This window comes from Hypanus sabinus, chromosome 11 (genome assembly GCF_030144855.1).
Source record: "Hypanus sabinus isolate sHypSab1 chromosome 11, sHypSab1.hap1, whole genome shotgun sequence".
Classification (NCBI taxonomy): domain Eukaryota; kingdom Metazoa; phylum Chordata; class Chondrichthyes; order Myliobatiformes; family Dasyatidae; genus Hypanus; species Hypanus sabinus.
Window position 1 is genome coordinate 10,892,716 of NC_082716.1, and position 19,501 is coordinate 10,912,216.

Consider the following 19,501-nt stretch of genomic DNA (forward strand, 5'->3'; position numbering starts at 1 on the left):
TATGAAGGGAATTGATAAAGTATCAAATGCTATTCCCGAAGGTTTAGTGGGACCAAGCTCTGATGCATCCATACAGATGAAAGGTATTTATGCTAGAGCTACGCTTGACACAAATTCTCAGGTTATTTGCTTTATAGATGCTTTCACAAGCCATAAATGATGCATTCACCATTCATGCTTCTCAGTGCCGTTGAGTTTCAGAGGCCTTATCACTGATGAGTACCCATATGATGATTACTTGTTGTTGAAGATTTCGGAAGCAGATGTTGGAGTAACTGAGTCTATTGCCACACTAGTATTGGTCTGCCCGGATCTGGTTGCCAAGAGTGGAACTTCCATTCTTGTGGGAAGCAAGGAGAGGAATGGAGAGAACGTTTTGAAATGAGGAAATGGGTGGTGCACCCAGTCTAAACCTGTCATGTTACATCCTGGAGGAGTAGCCAGCATGACAGGAACCCCTGAATTTTCCGAAATATCTGAGGAACAGAAACAAAGGTTAACTGAGAAAATGTTGAGACACGAAGATGCATTTTTGACTGACGAGGTGATGTTGGTTACACCAGGAATATTTGCCACACTATTGGAGCGACCTAGGACACCCCTTTCCAAGAGAGGTCTCACCAGTTAGCACCAACAGAGATTGAGGGTGTTTGGTCATACTGGCTTAAACTGACAAATTAAATTTGGCCAAGGGGCAAGGGGGACTGAGCTGTCAGCTGACATGAGTGATATGGGGGAGAGGCACCCTCTAGCAGACAGGAAAGGTCTCAAGGTGTGGTTGAGGATAGAGGAGCTGAAGATAGTATAGGGAAGTCTGAAATATGCTCCCAGATAGGCTGGCCGATGATGCACCAGGGGAACGGAGTGTTGTGCCTATCCCCCTAGTGAGATATGTCACTCCGTTCACAAATGGATTGGAGGTCCCAACATCTCAAAATTCCTTTGAAAACTGTATTATTAATGCTGGGTGAATAAGTTTCAAAATCATGAGGACATGACTATTTTTGGTGGCCAAGAGTGTAATGCCCTAGTTAAAGCTGTTACTGCTATGCTGTCGGTATTTTATTTTAACAGTTTTGCAAGAGCTGTCTGTTCTGCTTTCAGCTTGTTTGGGCATGAGCTGAGATAAGAGGCTTTGTTATTCACCTTAGGAATGTGGTGTCAGCCAACCAGGGTGGTAGAACTGAGAGAAGGTTCTAGACAATGCTGGAAGGAGAGGTCTTTATTGTCTGGGAGCTGGGAGATATAGGAGGGAGGTGGTGGAAGATACTGTCCCTGTTGCACAAAGTGCTTTGTGCAGATGAATGGCTTCAAGGAGGAAGGACCAATACTCCCGTGGGGGAGCCCGTTTGTTCAGGATGGATTTTGAGTGACCTTTGCTAGGTGGTGTGTACTTCCGTGCAGACCGAGGGCCAGCGTCTGAGTTAAAGACAAGTTCAAGGTTTGAGCTCCACATGCACGTGTGACTGTTGAAGAATAATGGCCCTTTTTGCATTTTCTTTCTTTCCTTTAATAACTGTTTGCTTAAGTTAACATTCTTAAATGTACTTCTTATTAATTGTATGCAGTGTACGATCTGTTAATTCTTGCCAGGGGCAGTAAATCACAGAGCATTCACACAAACAAGGGTTTGTGTGGGTGAGACATCACAACCTCACGGATTTGGTGGGACCAAAGTCATATAAACCCTTGATGTACCAAGCCCGAGAAAGGTGAGTCTCTCGCTGTGGAATCCAGTGGCTGTTAGCAAGATGCCTAGTAAAAGGGGATTTCATGCGGAAATGCAAAAGGTAAATAAAAATACATAAATCGATCTGAGAATGTCGAGTTCTTGAAAGTGAGGCTGTAGGTTGTGGAATTAGTTCAGTGTAGGGGTGAGTGAAGTTATCCACATTGGTTCAGGAGTTTGATCATTGAAGGGTAGTAACTGTTCCCGCACCTGGTGGTGTGGAACCAGAGGGTCCTGTACCTCCTTCCAGATGGTAGCAGCCAAAAGACAGCATGACATGGATGGCTGAAGGCCCCTGATGATAATTCAGAATCAGATTCAGACTAAAATGCAGATTCATTGATCAGAATGAAGGATCAACTTTATTCGCCATATACATTTACATGTGATTGCAGTGATGCAACATATAACAAAAACCAGCAGCATTCAACAATTATAAAGAATAAGAATTAGATAAAACATTTAAGTTTGATGTTAAAGTCCAGATATGGCATAAGATATGCAAAAATGTTTTTACACCTTATTTATCACACGTACATCGAAACAGACAGTGAAATGTGTCATTTGCATCAACAACTACACGTTCAAGGACGTGTTGTGGGCATCCCACAACCAACGCCACATAGTCATACCCCAAAATGTTCTGCAGAACAACAAAAGCAACAAAAACAAAACTTAATAATAACAGCAAGGCAAGTACCTTTCCCAACCCACACACACAGGTCTCCAACCCCAGGACGGAACATCACCAGGCCTCCAATCCCAGTCCTTGGTCCGGGAGTTGCAGACAGGCTGACATTGGGCCTCTTACTTGTGGACAGACTAATCCAGCAGCTCGGTTCAGTTGAAGGAAGTAAGTTGTCAAACGTATAGAGGATTTTTTTCAAACAGAAGCATCAAGTTGAAATTTTGGAGTTAAGGCGGCTTTTTGCCTAATACTGCAACTGAGGGAAAATAAAAGATTCCTCTTATTTAGGACTTTTCACATTCGATTAACAAGGTACCCAAACACCTGGCTTTTTTTAAGTGCCGTCACTGTTGTATTGTAAGACATCAGCTAATCACCCCACTGAAATTGGAAACAAAATACTGTGGTTTTAGCTTATAGTCAAACTGACACAGGAGTAGTCATCCAGCAGAATTAAAGATTTCAAAGATTAACGAACAACACAGCAGTAGATTGAACTGAACTGAGCTGAAACTGACCATTCCTGAACTTTGTGGTTTGATGTTTTATATCATGTGTTTTTAACTCTTTATTTGCTATTTGCATGATTCGTTCTTTTTTTGTGCGGGGAGGGGTTAATGTTTTTCTTTAAACGGGTTCCATGGTGTTTCTTTGTTTCCAGGCTGTCTGTACAAAGACGAATCTCAGGGTTGTATACTACATACATACTTTGATAATAATTGTACTTTGAACCTTTGATTAGCTTTATTTGTCATGTGCGCATTGAAACATACAGCGAAATGCATCATTTGCACAGGATCAAATTGGAAAGGTGCTGCCAACCCACAAGTATTACCGACACTAATACTGCATGCCCACAACTCACTAACCTTCAACCTGTTCATCTTTGGAAGAGGGAGGAAACCAAAAGAAACTCACACAGACAGAGGGAGAATGTAAAATTCCCCTTCAGTCAGCAGTGGGAACCGAACCCTGAGTGGTAATCGCTGGCACTGTAAAGTGATCGCGCTAACCACTAGTCTAGGGTGGCACAGGGTCCATGCCAACTATTAAGTAACAAGTCAATAAGGGCCATTCTCCTCTCCTTTCTCTATAGCCCCTACCATCTCCCACTATAACAGTCAGTGTGGAAAGGGGGTGGGACAAGGCTCATGAGGGTCATCTAACTCCTCCTCACTGACCATCAACACCGGGGCACCTCAGGGGTGTGTGCTTAGCCCACTGTATACATGTGATTGTGTGGCTAGGCATAGCTCAAATACCATCTATAAATTTGCCAGTGACGCAACCATTGTTGGTAGAATCTCAGATGGTGACAAGAGAGCACACAGGAGCAAGAGATACCAACTAGTGGAGTGGTGCCACAGCAACAACCTTGCACTCAACGTCAGTAAGATGAAAGCTGATTGTAGACCTCAGGAAGAGTAAGATGAAGGAACACATACAAGTTCTCACAGATGGAGATCTTCCAACAACCAGGCATTCTTTCTTTCTTTCTTTTTTTCTATAGGGCAGTTAGGGGGGAGGGGTTAAGGGGAGGGGGTAAGGGTTATATACATTGTTTTTTCATACTTTGTAACCATTTAAAAATGCAATAAAAAAAGTTTAAAAAAAAAAGAAGTGGAGAGAGTGAGCAGCTTCAAGTTCCTGTGTGTCAAGATCTCTGAAGATCTAACCTGGTCCCAACATATTGATGCAGCTATAAAGAAGGCAAGACAGCAACTGTACTTCATTAGGAGTTTGAAGAGATTTGGTATGTCAACAAAAACACTCAATATCTTTTATAGATGTACTATAGAGAGCATTGTGTCAGGCTGCAACACTGTCTGGTATGGGAGAGGGGGCTACTGCACAGGACTGAAAGTAGTTGCAGAGGGTCATGAATCTAGTCAGCTCCATCTTGGGTACTAGACTATAAAGTACCCAGGACATCTTCAAGGAGCGGTGTCTCCGAAAGGCAACATCCATTATTAAGGACCCCCAGCACCCAGGGCATGCCCTTTTCTCACTGTTACCAACAGGTAGGAGGTACAGAAGTCTAAAGCCACATACTCAGCAATTCAGGAACAGCTTCTTCACCTCTGCCATCTGATTCCTAAATGGACATTGAACCTATTAACACTACCTCACTTTATTAATATATATTATTTCTGTTTTTGCACAATTTTTTATCTATCAAATATACATATACTGTAATTTATTTATTTATTCTGCTAGATTATGTATTGCATTGACCTGCTGCTGCTAAGTTAACAAGTTTCACGTCGGTGATGATAAAGCTGATTCTGAATATACATGCACTATGCTCACAGCCACTGCTTCGGATGTGGTGACCATTACTGAGGAATTTAGAAGACTGTGGGGAACCTCATTGAAACCTACCGAATGTTGAAAGGACTAGATAAGGTGACTGTGGAGAGGATGTTTCCTCTGGTGGGGGTAACAGAAACTAGAGGGCACAGACTCAAAATTGAGAGGCGACGCTTTAAAACAGAAGTAGAGAGGAATTTTTTTTAAACAAAGAGTGGCGAATCCGTAAAATGCTCTGCCGCAGACTGCAGTTGAGGCCAATTCTGTGGGTATGTTTAAAGCAGAAGTTGATAGATTTCTGATTGGTCGGGGCATCAAGGGATATTGCGAGAAAGCAGGTGTATGGGGTTGAATGAGATTCGGAATCAGCCATGATGAAATGGTGGAGTGGACTCGATGGGCTGAATGGCCTAATTCTGCTCCTGTGTCTTATGGTCATATACTCCCATAAGTTATTCTCTGTCACACTTACACAATAACTCTGCTTTGCTATTTTTTGCCATTACACAACAGTATTTTGCAGCTGTCAATCAATATACCAGAACATCTTTGCATCTTGATATTAGATCACAGTACTGGTCCTTCAGCCCACTACGCTGTGCTAATCTTTTAAATAACCTAGCATAAATAACCGAGTTAGACAGAGCTCTTATAGATAGCGAGGTCAAGGGATATGGGGAGAGGGCAGGAACGGGGTACTGATTGTGCATGATCAGCCATGATCACAGTGAATGGCGGTGCTGGCTAGAAGGGCCAAATGGCCTACTCCTGCACCTACTGTCTATTGTCTGTTGTCTAGCATCAATTTAACACTTCCCTTTATGTAGCCTCCATTTTTCTATTATTCACGTGCCTGTTTTAGAGTCTCTTAAATGTTTCATGCATCTACCACACTTACTCACCTATACTTTGCTCCAATAATCTTAAAATGATGCACTCTCATATTACTCACTAATGCTCTGAGAAAAAGTCTTCAGCTATCCATTTGATCTATGCCTTTTATCATTTTGTACACCTTGATGACCTCTCCCTGCATTCCTGTTAATTACTCTCTCCAATTGCAATTCTCACCTGGGACTCGAGGAGAAATTATCCTATCAACCTCCATTTGTCTGCAGTACACAGTAGTCAAATCTGCCCAACACATTACCGGCAGCACTCTACCTGTCATCAGGTGCAATATACAGAAAAGTGCTAGCAGTACCGTGAAGGATCCCATCCACCCTGCTCATGGATTGTTTGTTCCACTCCCGTCAGGGAGGAGGCTACAAAGCATCCTCAGCAAGGCCACAAAGGCTCAGAAAGAGTTACTTTCCCCCAGCAATAAGGCTGATCAACACCTCCACCCAGTAACCCACCCCTCCACACCTCAACCACCACTATTTAACCATTCCCTATCAGTCACCTTATGTACAGACACTCCTGTGTCTAGTGTCACTTTATGGACATACAATTTTATATATATACTGTATATATCTCTTGAATTATATGATTCTAATATTATCAGGCAAAAGGTACAGGAGCCTTAGGTCCGACACCACCAGATTCAGGAGCAGTTATCACCCTTCAACCATCAGACTCATGAACCAGAATGAATAATGCTACTCACCTTAATGCTGAACTGATTCCACAATCTATTGGAGCACTTCCAAGAACGTTTCAACTCATGTTCTCAGTATTGTTTGTTTATTTATTTGTTTGTTTGTTTGTTTATATATTCATATCTACTTAACTATTTTTTAAAATTTGCATGTTGGCTGTTTATCAGCCTTTATTCATGCATAGTTTTTCATAAACTTTATTGTATTTCTTTATTGTCCTGTGAATACCTGCAAGAAAATGAATGTCAAGGTGGTATATGGTGAGAGACATACAGTGGCCATTCTATTAGATACAGGATTCTGCTGTCGTAGCCCATCCACTTCTCTTTTGCACACTGTTGTTGTAACGTGGTTACTTGAGTTGTTGTCGCCGTCGTGTCAGTGTGAATCAGTCTGGCCATTCTCCTCTGATCTCTCTCATTAACAAGGCGATTTTGGCAACAGAGCTGCCACTCACTAGATCCTTGTTTTGTTTTTCACACCATTCCCTTGAGACAGTTCTATGAGAAAATCCCAGGAGATAAGCCGTTTCTGAGATACTCAAGCCACCCTGTCTGGAACCAACAATCATTCCATAGTCAACGTCACTGAGATCACATTTCCTGCCCAATCTGATGCTTGGTCTGAACAACTGAACATCTTGGCCATGTTTACGTGCTTTTACTCATTGAGTTGCTGACAGATGATTGGTCGATTAGATATTTGCTTTAATGAGCAGGTCTATAAGTGTACCTTATGGAGTAGCCACTGAGTGTCTACATAGCTTGATAGTAAATTTACTTTCATAATTTTGACTAATATCTGGATGTGGGAGGCAACTTGTTCATAGAGGAACCCTATGTTGTGGGAAGAAGGTGTGGACACCACACAAACAATACTTGAGGTGGAGGTTTGAACCTAGGTCTTGGAGAGAAGAAGGATTCTATTATTTGTGTTGTGTACCTCCCACCAGCAACAATCCACTAGTTTCATGTTTACCCTTACCAAGTCTGGATTTGGTACTCACAATCTATTTAAGTATTTGAATTTAAATTGCTGAGCTCCTGTGGTGTGATTTGTATTCCTATCCTTGAATCAATTGCCCAGTTACTTAATCACTATGCTTCTGTGCCCAAGGCAGATAAATAGAGCTGAGAAATGGATTAGCCTGTATTTTAATCAATTATCGGTGCAGCCTTCAGGGTTACTGGCCACCTCCTGTTCCCATTTTCCTATTATAAGAAGAAGGCACCAATGCACAGGATTGGGAAAAGCCGCAGAGGGCTGTAAACTCAGCCAGCTTCAGCATGGGCAGTAGCCTGCCCAGCACTGAGGACTTCTTCAAAAGGCAATTCCTCAAAGTTCAAAGTACATATGCATCACCATATATCACCCTGAGATTCATTTCCCTGTGGGCACACTCAGCAAACTATAACAGCATCAATGAAAGATCAACCAGAGTGCAAGAGACAACAAACTGCAAAGGCAAATATAAATAAATAGCAATAAATAACGAGAACATGCAATAATGTGATTAAGAGTCCTGAAAGTGAGATATTTGGTTGTAGGAACACTCTAATGATGGGGCAAGTGCATTAAGGACCCTCACCACTCAGGACATGCCTTCTCCTAATTACTGCTACCAGGGATAGGTATAGGAGCTTCAGGATGCTCTCTTAAGGTTTTAGAAACAGCTTCTTTCTCTCTGCCATCAGATTTCTGAATGGTCCACGAACCTATAAACACAAGCTCATTATTTTTTTTCTTTTCTTTTCCTCTCTATTTGCACTATCTATTTAACTGAATCTTGTGCATACAGTATCTAAGTATATGTGGAGATATATATATATAAATATAAATGTGTGCTGCAAGTCTTTTGAAATATACTTCCTATTGTAATTTATAGTTTTAAAAACTATTTAGTATTGCAATGTACTGCTGCCATAAAACAATGAATTTCATGACAGATGCTGGGTTCAGATTCTGTTTCAATACAGATGTCACACTAAATTTTCACTGACATCCAAGGTCTTGGAAGCCCTAGCATTAACAAAAGTCTGGAAAAATTGACTGTTCATTCCTGTTCATTGATACTGCCTGACCTGCTCGATTTCTGCAGTATTTTGTGCGTGATACCAGGATGCTGCCTGGATTAGGGGATATTGCCTATCAGGAGTACTTGGGCAAAGTTGTGATGCTGAGGGAAGATGATGAAAGTTTATAACATAATGAGAGGCATTTGTGGTAAACCATGTATACCTGTCTGGACACGCCCCTCTGCTGACTCCTCCCACAGACCCCTGTATAAAAGTGATTGGGGCACTGCTCCTCCCACAGTCATCCAACATGGTCGTGCTCCGTTTTCGCTGTTAATAAAAGCCTATCGTTATTTACACTACTTCCAGTCTCCTAGGGTTAATGATGGTGCATCAGTATTGATAAGGTAGACATTCAGAATCTTTTGCCCAAGGTAGAAACATCAAATACTAGAGGCCTCATACTTAAGGAGAGAGGCAGAAAGTTTGAAGAGATATGCAGGACAAATCATTTTACACAGCTGCTTGGAACAACCTTCCAAGGAAAAGATAAAGAGATAAAGATGAAGATTAGATAGGATAAAGTACATTGAATCATACAGTGAAATTCATCATTGCATCAAATCAAATCAGACTGGATTGTGCTGGACAGCTCATTGGTGTCCCCACATTTCTGGTGCCAACATACTGTGCCTACAAATCATCAAAGCTTACTGTGTGTCTTTACAACGTGAAAGGAAACTGGAACACCCTGAGGAAATCCACACAGTCATGAGGGCAATGTAGAATGTGGAACCTTGCAGCACAGTACAGACTCTTTGGCCAGAATTGTTGGGCTGATCTTTTAACCTACTGTAAGATCAATCCAGGTATTTCCTAATACATAGCCCACTATTTTTTTCTTTTATTCATGTGCCTATCTAAGAGTTTCATGAATGTCCTTTATGTCTCTACCACCACCCCAGGCAGGGCATGCCACATGCTCACCACTCCCTTGTAAAGAATTTACCTCTGACAACCCCCATCCACATGGACTCCTTGCTGTCAGTGGCAGGAATTGAGCCCCAGTGAGTGAGTGCTAGTGTGGTAATAACGTTAATGTTAATCGCTGTACTACGGGGATGCCCTGCGTGGTGGAAGCCAGTACAATGTTGGCATTTAAAAAGTTTTTATGTCCATGAATATGCAGGAAATGGAGGGATACAGTTCATGTGGACATTTTGAGATTAACTCAGCGTCAACTCAGTGCAGATAGCATGAGCTGAAGGGCCTGTTTCTGTGCTGTTCTGTTCGATGTTTTATGTTCTATATCTACCCCTGGCTTTTAAAAGAAGCTGCAATGGCTGGATTGGCAGTCAGAGTTACTCGTTCTCACCGGCCCTGTTTAAGAAGTCTCAGTGTGCCTAACAACCAGCCGTGAGCGCTCTCAGCCCCTAGACACGGGCTGCTTTAAGCATCTGTCTTGCAGCCTCATTATCCTGGCCCATGCCTCGCCAGCCTCACACCTTCTCACCAACTACCCGCACTCAGCTCATTTTGCAGCTCATTTTTGGAGCTGGCAGCGAGCTGGATGACATACAGCCTGCCTGCCTGTTATCCACATCAGTAAAGACGCCCGCCATCAAACAGAGAATGAAGGGGAGCAGCAAGAACCTGCTTAAAGGAGGAGGAACGTCGTCGCTTTGGGTTCACTTCTCTGTGTTGCAACTTTTGAGTTACAAGCAATGTTTCTTGAAAGTTTTGCTGCCAAAATAACACTGAGGTAAAATAAGATCTGCATTATTCATGTGTAAAAAGTACAGAGGCCTCCAGAGCAACATGCACAGAGTGCTGGAGGAACTCAGCATCTACGGAGGTGAATAAACAGTCGATGTTTTGGACCAGCACCCTTCATCAGGACTAGAAAGGAAGGGAGAAGAGGTCAGAATAACAACGTGTGGTCAGGGGGTGAAGTTTAAACTGGAAGGTGATATATTAGAAGGAATCTGATAGGAGAAGAGAGTGGACCATGAGAGAAAGGGAAGGAGGAGGGAAACCAGAGGGAAGTGATAGGTAGGTGAGGAGATGAGGAGGGTGATGCACCATCAATAACTCACACTGAGACGTAGGTGAGATATCGGCTTTTATTGACTGGAAGAAGGAACCAGGAGTGAGTGTCTATCATACAAGGTCCTGGAGACTGAGGCCAATCTTCAGGCCGCAGGTCTCCTTTATACAGGGGCCTGTGGGAGGAGCCACAGGAGCAGTCAGCAGGGGCGTGTCCCGACAGGCACATAGTTCACCACAGAGGGGTAACAGGGAAGCAGGATGAAGAATGGGAGAATAGAGAAGGGAGAGAGGGGCGAGAAATTACTGGAAGTTTGATTAACTGATGTTTATTTCATCAGGTTGGAGTCTACCTAAACGGAATCCAAGGCGTTGTTTTGACAACCTGAGACTGACCTCATCATGGTAGTAGAAGCCTTGCCCTTCCCCTCCCTTCCGTTCCATAGAAGCTGCCTGACTGCTGAGGTCCTCTGGTGGGTGGGGGGGGGGGGGGTGTGAGAGTTACTCTGGGTTTCTGGGTTTCCAGCATCTATAGAATTCTTGTCTTTATCAGAGACTTCAAGGGAAAGGCAGAAAAAGAGTTTGTGTGAATACCCAAAAAGTGCTGCCTATTCATTGATGTATTTATTGAGATATAGTGCAGAGTAGGCCTTTCTGGCCTTTCAAGCTGCGCCGCCCAGCAGACCCCCGATTTAATCCTATCCTAATCACGGGACAACTTACAATGACCAATTAACCTACCAACCAGAGGAAAGTCTTTGAACTGTGTGAGGAAACTGGAGCACCTGGAGGAACTCACGCGGTCACAGAAAGGACGTATAAACTCCTTACCAGCAACAGCGGGAATTGAACCCTGGACACCTGCACTATAAAGTTTTCTCCTAAGCACTACTTTGCCATGCCACCCCTGATTCATTGATGGGTCTCGTTTGTTTGAGGGGTGTCAGCCCAAAACATTGACTGTTTATTGCTCTCCATAGATGCTGCCTGACCTGCTGAGCTCCTCCAGCATTTTGTGTGTGTTACTCATTTAAAGGTTATGGTTATCACCAAGCTGAACCTTTACTGCCCACTATAAATTCACCTTGAGCAGGGAATGCTGGGGAATTACTGAATTGGTCTACTAATGACGTGGAGATTATTTGGTTTGCATGCTGTCCATAAAGATCACTTCATTACATCAGTATAGGTACTGCAAGAGAAAAACAATAATAATTTATTTTTTATTTACAGATACTGCAAGTAACAGACCCTTCTAGCCCCATGAGCTGGACCACCCAGCAATCTACCTATTTAACACCAGCAGGACCACAGGACAGTCTACAATGACCAATTAACCTGCTAGCCAATATGTTTTTGGTCTATTGGAGGAAACTGGAGCATCCGGAACAAACTCGAGCAGTCTACAGGGAGAATGTACCAACTCCTTACATACAGTACCGTAATTGATCACCAAACTCTGGAGTGCCCCAAGCAGTCGGACAATCAGATGCGAGGAGCATAGCAAAGCAGATTGTGAGATAAAGAGTCCACCTTAATGTATAAGAGGTCCATTCAATAGTGCATAGCAACAGGAGAGGAACTGTCTTTGAACCTGATGGTATGTTGTGGTGAACTAAAGATACCTGTCTGGACATGCCCCTCTGCTGACTGCTCCTGTGGCTCCTCCCACAGACCCCGGTATAAAGGCGATTGGAGACACTGTCCCTCAGTCTCCAGGATGTTGTGTGATGGTCTCTTGCTGCTGACAGTGCTTTCTTCCAGCTAATAAAAGCCTATCTCTCGCCTCACGTCTCCAAGAGTTATTGATGGTGCATCATATGTGCTTTCAAGTTATTGTGTCTTCTTCTTGATGTGAGAAGGGAGAAGAGAAAATGTCCAGGCTGGGCAAGTTCTTTAGTTATATTGGCTACTGTACTGAGGTAGCAAGAAATGGAGACAGGGCAATTGGTTTTCGTGATGCGCTGATCTTTGCTCACATCTATCAGAATTAGATTTAATATCACCGGCAAACCAAAAGCAACAGATATAAAATGTTGGAGGAGCTCAGCAGGCCAGGGTCATCTATGACCGAAAACATCGACTGTACTTTTCTCCATAGAAGCTGCCTGGCCTGCTGAGTTCCTCCAGCATTTTGTGACTGTTGCTCTTATTATCACTGGCATATGTTGTGAAATTTGTTGTTTTGTGGCAGCAGTGCATTGCAATACATAATAAAACTGTGAATTACAGTAACAAGTATGTATATATAAAAACAAAATCAAATATGCCGTGCAAAAAACAGTAGTGGGGTAGTGTTCAAAGGTTCAAAGTCTATTCAGAAATCTAATGGCAGAGGGAAAAAACTGTTCCTGAATCACTGAGTGTGTGCCTTTAGGCTCCTGCACCCCCTTTCTGATGGAAGAGGGTATGAAGAGGGTATGTCCTGGGTGATGAGGAGGCTCATGCCCATGATGAAGCTCACTTTCACAATTTTCTGCCTCTTATTTCATTCCTGTGCAGATTCCACCCCCCCCCCCCACCACCCACTATACCAGACGGGGATTCAGCCAGTTCGAAAGTTCTCCACAGTACATCTGTAGAAACTTGTGAGTGTCTTTATGACAGCAAATCTCCTCAAACTCCTAATGAAAGAGAGCCACTATCAAGCCTTCTTTGTAACTGCATCAGTATGAAACTCTCTACAGTTTTTTTGCAGCTGTGTGCTGAGCAGTTGCCATACCAAATGATAATGCTGTTGGAATGCTTCAAGAACCTGGAATTACAGCACAGTACATGTGCTTCAGCCCATGTTGTTCCAATTTTTAACCTATTTTAAGATCAATCTAATACTTCCCTCCAACATAGCCCTCCATTTTTCTATCTCTCATTTGCAATTTCACTAATGTATCTCTCTCTACCGAGGTTCCCAACTTGGCATCCACGGACTGTTGCAGATGAAGGAGCTAGGCCGGAAAGATTGACTGTATCTCACCATGGATGCTGCCTGGCCCATTAAGTTCCTCCAGCTTTTCGTGTGTTGCTCCAGATTCCAGCACTTGCAGACTCTTAAGTCAGCCTTTCTGGAAGTTAGTTAAGCTCTATTCACATAGATGCTAGGGAAGGAATTCCTGGCAAGTGCGATGGGTTTGAGAGGGCTGGTTCAGCATGTCCTCTGAAAGACTCCGGCTCAAAGTGTGGACCTCTATCCTCAGTACTGTGATGCAGCAATAAACTGCACCTAATGCATCACTCTGTGGGTGGAAGTGAACTTGAACCCATGACTACTTACTCTCAGGTTGGAAGAGCAACAATTCATATTCTGTCTGGATAGTCTCCAACCTGATGGAATGAACACTGATTTGTCAAATTTCCAGTAATCACACCCATTCATCTCCTTCACCTTTCCCCATTCCTGTTTTCCTCTCTTACCTTATCTCCTTACCTGCCCATCACCTCCCTCTCAAGCTCCTCCCCCTTCCCTTTCTTCCACTGTCTTCTCCTCCCATCAGACTCCCCCTCCTCCAGCCCTTTATCTGTTCACCGATCGATTTCCAAGCTCTTTACTTCAAACCCTCCTCCTCCCCTCCTGGTTTCATCAATCACCTATGAGATTGTACTTCTACCACCCCTCTCCCCACCTTCTCATTCTTGATTTCTTCCCCCTTCCTTCCTAGACCCGATGAAGAGTCTTGGCTCAAAACATCAACCATTTATTCATTTCCATAGATGCAGCCTGACCTGCTGAGTTCCTCCAACATATTTTGTGTGTTTCTCTGCATTTCCAACATCTACAGTAGTAGCTATGGCTATCTAGCTCAGTTGTGTGTGTGTGTTTGTCTCCCTCTCCAGAGGAGGCTGAAGAGAGAAAGACGCGGGAAGATCTTACATTTGTGTCCCCCCCCCCACAACTAAAGTTGACCCCTATTTGTAGAAACAATTTCAACTACATTGGGCAAATTCCATGTGCAGCGTTTTCCCCTCCAAGAAGCAGGAACAAGATAAGCGACACTCCATTCTGATTTGATGCCATTTGCCGAGGAAAAAATTTCAATCAAAAAATCTCCTCTTTTGGCTGGGAATGCTCTGAAATTCTCACCAGGAAAAATTTGATATTGGCCCCCATGTCGTAAGAACTTTCTACAGGGGCACAATTTGAGAACATCCTGACTGGCTGCATCACTGCCTGGTATGGGAACTGTACTTCCCTCAGTCGCAGGACTCGGCAGAGAGTGGTGCGGACAGCCCACTGTATCTGTAAATGTGAACTTCCCACTATTCAGGATATTTACAAAGACAGGTGTGTAAAAAGAGCCTGAAGGATCACTGGACACCCGAGTCACCCACCCACAAACTGTTCCAGTTGCTACCATCCAGGAAATGGTATCGCAGCATAAAAGCCAGGACCGACAGGTTCCAGGACAATTTATTCCACCAGGCCATCAGGCTGATTAATTCACACTGATACAATTGTATTTCTATGCTATATTGACTGTCCTGTTGTACATACTATTTATTATAAATTATTATAAATTGCACATGGCACATTTAGACAGAGACGTAACGTAAAGATTTTTACTCCTCATGTATATGAAGGATGTAAGAAGTAAAGTCAACTTAATTCAATTCAATTCATCATGAGAATAGCTTGTGTAACCTGAAGTGTGGTGGGGTGGAGATAATCCTCTACCAAAGGAGGTGTAAGGCACTCCTTCCCTTCACTAGCCAGCCAGTCACCCTTGGACAAGGTGTAGCACCTGCTTAGCCACCCCTTAGCCTCCCCTCAATTATGGTCACGTGAAGCCATGGCTAATACCAGGCAGACAACCTCTGAAGAGTATTAATAACGGCTGGGGTCACCTGTCTTGTAAAGACACTGCGCAAAAGAAGGCAATGGAAAACCACTTCTGTAGAAAAATTTGGAAGAATGATCATGGCCATAGAAAGACCATGGCTACCCACATTATACAACATGGTACACAATGAAGAGACCACCCCTCCCGCCCTCACTAACATATCAGCTGACCTGTGGGCTTGAGTCATAGATAAGCACATAAATGATAGAAGAATGGAGGACTAGGTAGGAGGGGAGGGTGAGCTTGATCTTAGAGTAGGTGAAAAAGCCGGCACAACATTGTGAGCTGAAGGACCGCCACTGTGCTTTAATGTTGTATGTTCCATTAAGGCTGCTATGTTTGAGGTATCACTTTTATCTGCTGTAGGTAATGCACACCAAGGCATCTGAAAGACAGCCAATAAAACATATATAATAAATACTGCGAGACGGAGTCAGCAAGAATTCATGGTTTTACTGAAGCCTTTTGAAGATAATATAGGCTTTAGTGGAAAATAAAATTTACTGCCACTGATACAACATGGCTTTTTATCCGCTATTTGCAACCATTATTTTCTTACTGGCTCACCAAACTGTCCACGTGCCTTTGATTTTCCTTTAGTCAGCTGAGACTCAGTGTATCACAGTCTTGCTTAAAGAGCAACTGTTATGGATCCAAATCTAATCCATGTAGTTGGAGAATCAGGGAAGATTTGGATGACTCCAAGACTGCAGGTGTAGTGGACAGTGAAGAAGACTATCAAAGATAGAATCAGGATCTGGGTCAGCTGTAAAAATGGGCTGAAAAACGGCAGATAGATTTTAATGCAGACAAGTGTGAGGTGTTGCACTTTGGGAGGACCAACCAGAGAAGGACTTACACAGTAAATCATAGGGCACTGAGAAGTGTGGTTAAACAGAGGATTCTGGGGTTTCTTAATAATGGATGCTGCTTTTCTGAGGCACTGCTCCTTGAAAATGTCCTGAATATTTTGTAGACGAGTAGTCAAGATGGAGCCTACTAAATTTACAACCTTCTGCAGATTCTTTCAGTCCTGTGCAGTAGCCACCCGTGCCTCCCACCCCCCATACCGGACAGTGACGCAGCCTGTCAGAATGCTCTCCAATGTACATCTATAGAAGTTTTTGAGTGTATTTGTTGACATACCATTTATTCCCCTGTTCCTCCACACTACTAAGAAACTTGTTGTGGAGGGCATATCAGAACTTCAGGATGTGGATCAGACCGGGAACTTGGTCAGCATGAACAAGTTGGACCGAAGAGCCTTGGTTTCCTTGTTGTATAACAACATAAGTTGATGGAACCCATAGAGATGAAGCAGAAGTATATAAATTCACATCAGGATGGTGCGTGACTTTGACAGGCCCAATCAAGTATGAGGATAAAAGCTATCCTTTGATCTGGTAGTTCATTGTCTTAAGCTTTTGTATCATCTGCCCAACAGGAGACAAGTGCAGAGATAATGACCAGGATGGCAGGGATCCTTGATTATGTTAGCAACAGGAAATATGGACAAAGTCAACTGAATCAAAGCTTGACAGACAAAATTAGGAATATAAGAAATAGAAATAGCTGTAATCAAATTGGATTCTTAGACATGTTCAGGACAATTTTCATGCACTCAAGACCTTGGCCTTAACACCTCCTTGAGCAATAGGGTCCTTGATTTACTCACTTGCAGACCCCAGTCAGTTCAGACTGGGAAAAATATCTCCTTCACAATCTCCAACAGCACAAGTCTGAGTGCTTAGCCCCCACTCAGACTAAGCACTGAGTCTGAGTGCTTAGACTCGCTTTACGTTTATGGCTGTATGACTATGCACTGCTCCACTGCTAAATTTAAGTTTGCTGACGACACAATTGTCATTGGCTGATTCACAGGTGGTGACAAATTAGCATATAGGAGGGAAATTGAAAATCTGGCTTCAGAGGACCTGTCCTGAGCCCTGCAGTGAGGGCAATTATGAGGGAATCACGGCTGTGCCTCAACTTCCTTAAAAGGTTGTGAAGATTTGGCACGTCATCTGAAGCTTTGACAAATTTCTATGGATGTGTAGTGGAGAGTATATTGACTAGCTGTATCACAGCCTGGTATGGGAATACCAATGCCCTTGAATGGAAAATCCTACAAAAAATAGTGAAGAGGGCCCAGTCCATCATGGGTAAAACCTTTCCCACCACTGAGCACAGATACAAGGAGTGTTGTCGTAAGAAAGCAATGTTCATCATCAGAGACCCCCACCATCCAGGTCACACTTTCTTCTTGCTGCTGCTGCTATCAGGAAGAAGGTACAGGAACCCCAGAAATCACACCACCAGGTTCATGAACAGCCATTACCCCTCAATCATCAGGGTCATGAACCAGAGGAGATAACTTCACTTAACTTAAGTTGGCCCATCACTGAACTGTTCCAACACATCCTATGCACTTACTTTCAAGGACACCTCATCTCATGCTCTTGATATTTATTCTTTATTTATGTATTATTAATATATTTTTATCTTTTCTCAGCTCAAGCCGATAAAGCCTGAGATAAGGGCATAGCCAAACACAATAATTTCTCAATTGCTAGGAACATTTAGACAATTCTAGTGTGCTTAGTATTGTGGCTTTCTGAAGATCTGCATAAGTATTGCTGTGTAGCCCAAAGTGTTTAATGTTATTGTGTAGTGACTTTCGGATGATGGCAGTTTTAGATATTAGTGTTGGGGCAATTGGGAGAATCCATTTTGACTACTGTTCATTTTCCATGGTCCTTCAATTTCCTTCTTAAATTCAGCATATTTCTGGTATTCTTCACTTTTGATTTCTGTATGTTATGTGTGTTTGGAATGGCTATATCTATTAAGTAAGTTACTCTTGCTTGTTTATACTGTATTACTAGATGGTTACTATAGTTTGTCCTAACTGTAATAATGTATCACTCAAAATACAATTTGTGGTACTCCAAAGCTGACTCTGAAATGGATCAGGTTTGTATTTATAGTAGTGTATGGTTTCTTTTCAGAGTTTGTATTTTAAAGGTGAATGATGTTCGCCACTCAATTGTGACTGTATAAGTAATCAGATTCAGTTAAACTGCTGCAGGGTCCTGTAAAGTGTTGGATTGTTCCTGGCTTCTCTTGGCATTTTCTGCATTTATTGCCTTGAACTTGTTGGTCTTTTATTAATTATTTTTGATTTTTTTGTGTGTTAACCACTTGACCTGTATTGTCACAAGGAACCCTTCTGTTTTTGGGAAGGACGAGGTCTCCAACTCTGTGCCAGGTGTTCGATGCTTCCTTGTCAACGTCTAGTAATGTGGAATGCTGAATCCTATTTTCGTTGATGAAAGTATATCTTTGGAAGTTTTATCTGACCATTATATAATTTTTTATGTCTATTATTCCTCTTCCTCCTTGAGTACCAGCTTGAGCCGAGAAAAAAAAATTCAGAATGTTATTTTTTATTGTGAATTGAATACAATTTGAGGCTTTATAAGGCATTGCTCATCACATTTGGAATTATAATGAGCAGATTTGGGCCCCTTATCTAAGAAAATATATGCTAGCATTGGAGAGGATCCAGAGGATTACAGGAATGATCAGGGTAATGAAAGGATTAAATTATGAAGAACATTTTCTGGCTCTGGGCCTGTACTGGGTCTATTTACCACAAAAGACGGGATCTCCCAGTGACCATTCATTTCAAATTGACTTGCACTTCCCATTCTGACATGTTGGTCCATGACCTTCTTCTTTGCCATGATGAGGATAAACTCAAATTGGACATGAAACACTTCGTATTCAATGGGTAGCCTCCAACCTGATACATGAGCTTCTGATAGTATCTCCTTCTTCCATCCTTCTCTCTTTTTACATTCTCATTCTGGCTCCCCTCACACTCCCTCTCTTTTCTTTACCTGTCTACCAACTTCCTCTGGCACCCTTCTTCATTTTTTTCTTCCATGTTCCACTGTCCTCTCCTATCAGTGTCCTTCATCAGTCCTTTACCTCTGCCAACTCTGTCCTCCCAGCATCACACTAGATCCTGCTTCCTCCACCTAATTATCTTCCCCCTCACCTGGTCTTACACATCACCTGCCAACTTGTATTCCTTTGCCTCTCCCCACCTTCTTATTGTGATCTTCCCCCTTCTTTTCCAGGCCGAGAATAACTAAATGCACATTGACTCTTTTGTGCCTTATACAGCACAGACTTTGTTCAGTGGTTAACACAATTATTTTATTTTATTTAAAGGCATATCGTGGAATATGCCCTTTCAGCAATCCCTGACT

The 19,501-nt window shown here is 42.7% G+C and overlaps 1 long non-coding RNA gene across 1 annotated transcript; it reads left to right on the forward strand.

Moving 5' to 3' along the window:
* The first annotated feature begins 3,946 nt into the window (after positions 1–3,946).
* Positions 3,947–12,422, forward strand: LOC132401688 (uncharacterized). Its single transcript, XR_009514668.1, has 3 exons — positions 3,947–4,823; positions 10,731–10,794; positions 11,623–12,422. It is a non-coding gene; the product is annotated as an uncharacterized LOC132401688 (long non-coding RNA).
* Positions 12,423–19,501: the final 7,079 nt, after the last annotated feature.